The sequence below is a fragment of the Anolis sagrei genome, chromosome 4, assembly GCF_037176765.1.
Source record: "Anolis sagrei isolate rAnoSag1 chromosome 4, rAnoSag1.mat, whole genome shotgun sequence".
In the NCBI taxonomy this organism is placed as follows: Eukaryota; Metazoa; Chordata; class Lepidosauria; order Squamata; family Dactyloidae; genus Anolis; species Anolis sagrei.
The window spans coordinates 132,825,920-132,831,208 of NC_090024.1; the positions used below are offsets into that span (position 1 = coordinate 132,825,920).

General features: G+C 42.9%; 1 pseudogene; it reads left to right on the forward strand.

Moving 5' to 3' along the window:
- The first annotated feature begins 3,746 nt into the window (after positions 1–3,746).
- Positions 3,747–5,083, forward strand: LOC137096954 (claudin-34-like; annotated as a pseudogene).
- Positions 5,084–5,289: the final 206 nt, after the last annotated feature.

Sequence of the window (5,289 nt, forward strand, 5' to 3'; positions counted from 1 at the left end):
ATAACTTTTTAAAAGATGTACTTTCAAATTATGGAGGGTGGGGCTAGATTGTTGTTGTTGTTTTATTTGTATGCCACCTTTCTTCCAGGCCTCATTTACACTTCCAAATAAAATCCAGATTATCTGGTTTGAACTGGCAGCATAGACTCATATAATCCATTTCTACACTGGGTCCCCGATTGGGACCCAAAACTCTCTTGGAGAGAATGTAATGAACAAGATACAATGCCCTATATTTGGGTAAACTGCCCAGTTTAAAAAATGATGTTTTTTTTCCTATCAAAGATGTTACATCAAAGAGTCCAAAATGTGGAGCACTGTTGTTAGCACTACTGATGTTTTCCATATATAAGGGCCGAAATGTCACTCTCCATCATAAAGAATTTATTTCAGTCTTGACTATAGATGTAGAAATCTCCAAACATTGGAAAGATGCAGAAAAATTCTCCCCGAGAAACTAGTAAATCAGGATATGGATGTTATGTGATTTCAGGTTCAGCAAGAACTGCAGGCTCAGAGTCCAGCATGTCAAGTTTTCAGAGAGCGAAATGAGACAGACAGGATGCCGGCAAAATCAGAGGCTTCATTCTCAATGGCTAAAGAGGGTCTCATCAGATAGAGCTCCAAAAAACTGACATACCTCAATTGCGAACATTTATTTATAGTACTTTGACAACTATTCAAGTCTGCCACTTGCTCCTGATTGGTCTGAAATGGTGCTGGTTAGGATCCACTTCTTGATAGGTCGAGGGTTCCATTCAACATTATCGCTGGTTGGTCCCAGCTGTGATGGGAAATTGTAATAAACTGTCATTTGTGTTGCACTCTAGCACTAAAACACCTTTTCACGCAGCATCACACCAGAATCCAGTAGTACTATCTACAAATGTTTATTAAAGAAAGCATGCACAAAGGGGGAAAAGGGCAGTTCCCAAAAGGGCAGTAGAATAGAGAATACAAAATAGCAACAATCCAAAAATGACAAAGTATATAAAGTTCAGAGAGCCAAAATCCACAGCAGTCATTCAAATATAAAACCACAAGCAGGAAAACAGAGACTTTTCCCAAGGCAAACCCTTCAGGGAACAAAGCCCCAAGCCAATAGGAAACTTAGATAGTGAACTTGAAAGCCAAGACAGGAAAGTCATCCTTATGGCAACGTTGTCTCCTCTGAGAGGCATAAAGCCAACACCACTTAATTTAAGCCCAACCAAATAGCCATGAGATCATGCCGAATGCACCTGGACTTCTTCTCCCAAATTCTCTCGAAATATCTGATTAGTCTATTTTTCACTCCCTCCGTTCTCAAACCTAATCTGGATTCTCAGAAAAACTCTCCATCAGCCGAAGGCTGTTTCCCAAGAGAACTGGTTTTATTTGAATGATCACAGGAATGTAAAACATCAGCCTCAACATCTTGCAATTCCCTCCTAGCACTGACAGATTCATCACTTTGAAATCCATCAAACCCTTCATCCATCAAATCCTCTAACACTTGCTGAGCTACAACAATTGGATTATTTTGAAGATTTGTGTCTGCTTATTGGTCAGCCTAGGAGAGGGGCATGAGCAGAAAGGAATGTGATGGGGCAGGAAATAATGGGCTGAAATGGATTTTGATATCCCAGTTCCAGTTAATACAATGGGTGTTAGTCAGAGAAACAAAAGGTGCCCAGGGTGTTGGCAATTTCGTTGGGAGCCCCAAAAAGAGTTCAGTTTGGTAACAAGGATGAGGAAACCATCTCAAGAATAATACCAGATTATATCAGAAAGAAAGAGGAGAAGAACGAGAGACTCTTGTGCAAGTCCATTGTACATTCCATATGTCTTCCCAGGGTGTTCTGAGGGTATTATGTTAACTAAGGTGTTGCCATTCCCTGAGATTTAAGGAGTGTATGGTGTCTGTGCAACACTCCAGGGGGTTTAACAAAATAAATGTAAAAACTAGGAGGCACATCTACGTGGAACCCTAACGCAACTCTATGACACCGCGGACTATGGGGTTCATAATGTTGGGGTCCGATTTTCTATAGCATGGACACTAGTATAAATTGATGTACGTACCAACTGAAATCTACATGTATAAATAACAGCCATGGCAAATTAATAAATATATGGTATCTGTTGATGGTGTTTGCTGGAACAGAAATATTTCCACATGGCCCTCCAGCTGAGTTTCTGAAGTTCTGGAAAAATCAGTTTTAAGTTTATTCATTGATAGGCTTAATAACTTATCTTTCTTTGGAATGGGGGGGTGGGGGGGGGGTAAAATACTTCTGTAGTAATTTGGTGTGACATATTTTTATGGGTTTTTTAATTGTCTGTAGATTTGAAGAAGCTGTTTACAACTGTTGAGATGGCAACACCATGGCATATCTACACTGGGAGTCTAGTTCTGTGTGGGTTTTGCAATAAAATGTAACTTTGGGGAAATAAAATGTCCTGTATGCAGGGATTGGGATGCTCTCAAAGAAATCCAAGGAGAAGAAAGCTTACAGCTTGGAAGCAGTGCATTTGGATCATCTTCCTCTCCTACAGGGCCTGGTCTAGGGGATGCTGGGAGCTGTAGTCAGGAAGAGAGTGTGGATATGCTATTGTGTGTTTTGTTAGCCAGGGGGAGTCATTTGTGCATGCGCTGTAGCATCATTTTTTGTTTGTTTGTTTTTGGGTTTTTTTGCTTTTTAAGTCCCTTCTGCTGTGTGTTTTTTTTCAGTGTTTTTATGAGTGATGGTCACTCGTTGGCCTGATATGTGTATTGTTTCCAAATTTGGTGTCAATTCATCCAGTAGTTTTAGAGTTATGTTAATCCCACGAATGAAAATTACATTTGTATTTAAATAGACAAGCTTGCTCCCTCCTATGACTTCCCCTCACATATTTATACATCATATCTCCTCTCAGCTTTCACTTCTGCTGGCTAAACATGCCCAGCTCTTTAACTGCTCCTCATAGGGCTTGTTGTCGAGATCTTGATTATTTTAGTCACCCTCCTCTGAACACATTCCAGCTTGTCAACATCTCCCTTCAGTTGTGGTGCCCTCTTCTTTGGATCCTTGGATCTCCCTGAACCTGTCCATATCTGCCTCTTATGCACTGGCAATGTTCTCAGTAGGCACTGCATCGGAAACAGGATTTCCTCTTGAGGTATTTTTCGATCTCAGGCCCACCAGTCCTATGTTAGATGTGGATGATGGAAGCTGCCGCCCTGCAGCAGGATGTTTCCTGACTTATCAGGATGTTTCCTGATATATGAGGTGTTGTGAAAGATCTCTCTCCCCCCCCCCCCCCATTTTATAAATGGAGATGAATGTATGTCCCATCTTTTTCCAATCTGATACTCAAAGTGGTTTACAACAAATTAAAAAATATAGTGTTCCCAAGATACAAAAGTTAAAATAATTAAAACTATTTGGTAAAAAAACCCAGTTCAAATATACACTACTGGGACACCTGTACTTTGAAACTACTGTTCCCCTCAGTCCCTCCTTGTCTGCCGGGTGTTAAGGAGGACTCCTCCTCAATACCTGGGGGGTCAGAAGCCCCCACCCCTGAAAAGGCCCCAATCAATGTCCAGGGTGGAAACTGCCTTCGATCTCTCGGTCTTCAGGTTTTCAGTTATTGACAACATTCTAAACAGTTTCAGAACTCGAAAGAGCGGTTTCCACGGCGTCCCGTTCAAAGATCATCGCAGTTGGTCCGTTGTTCAGGGGCATCTTGGACCGATCGCAAGCCAGGTTCAGCTCTTGTGTCGCAAAGAGCCCAAACCATCTTCCGGTCTTCGTTTTACAAATCACCAGCCAGATTCGAGTCTTCTGTTTCAGGTCAGATTCCCATTTGAAAGATCCAGAGAAGCCACTCTTTGTTGATATCGATTCCCTGGTTGAATCCCATCCCGCGCAGGCCTGGTCCCCATTCCCTCGCCTGCCTTGGGACTGATCAGGAGCACTCCTGTGTTGCCTGGATCACTCCTCAATTTCTTTGCCCTCATCCAGTCCATTCCTGGGAACAGACAAAATGTCAACAGAGGGAATTCATTTTGACATGTGTCACAGTGGGCTATCCATTTCTGTGGGTCAAGTAGGGCATGGGACCCTCTGTCATAGAAAAGGGATTTTCGGAAACCACGAGAAGGGTTTTCCTATGTATCACAATTTTTCTGAAACAGAGGAGAGGTTCCCATGTGAGAGAATGTGTATAACTCCATAAATACCGTTTGTCTTGTTTCATTATCCACAGATTTCTCGGCATGGAGAAGTGGATAAGGCGGAAGTTAGGCCTGGCTGAAGGCGACTTCCCAGCTGCGCCTCGCCTCATCCGGCTGGCCTACCTTCGTCTCTTGGGCTTTGTCCTCTCAGTCATCAGTCCTGTGCCTGACTGCCATGGGAATGGACAAATGGCGAGTATGGCTCCCCATGCCTGACATCAACGCTGGAAAGATCTGGGTCGGGATCTGGGGCGTCTGCCTTCAGAGACCCGAAGCCGAGCCCACGGAGAGGCAGTGCCTGGAGTTCTTAGACGAACAGTGGTCCCTCCCCATTGAAGTTTTTGTTACGCAGGACTTGATGTCCTTAGCTTGCATTGTGGGATCCCTAGGTCTAGTTTTTGTGTCCTTTTCCTTATGGAAGCTTTTCCAGAAAGGGAAACCTAAAATTGTATTGCTTACTTTTTTCTGGGTTGGGGGAGTTCTCAATTTATTTTCTGGCTTAATCATGTTGATCCCACTTTTGTGGAATATGCAGTCTGTCCTGGTAAAAGAAGGGATTGTGTTCCCTGAAGGGTTTGATTTGCTCTGTCTTCCCTATGAGCAGGAGATTGGGTCTTCCATCTTCGTGGGGATTTCTTCTTCGGGGTTCCAGATCACAAGCGCCATCTTGATTCTCAGCGAGAAATGCTGTTTTAGATTCAACAGATTCCCTCGGATAATCATGGTCATGCCCAAGGATCTCAATGGTGACACTGAACCCTGTCCCCGTTGTGGGTCGGCTATCTCTCTTGAGATATACAGATCCGAAGAACAATATTTTAATGTTTAAAGGCATCTATGCCGGGGGTGGGGGGTGGGTGAAGGTTTTAAACGGTTGCTGTTTGTATTGTGTTTACATTGAGCTGTTTCTATTTTCACTTTGGGTTGTAAATATGTTTAAATGCAGAATGAATTGTCTTTACTCCAATAAATTCCAAATTCATCGTGGCTTTATTTGGTCTTGTTCTGTGTTTTCAAGTGAGATAACCAAGAAGAGTCTTAAACGATGGCCAAGTGCCTATGCTTTAGGCTGCTCTTTGCAAGGA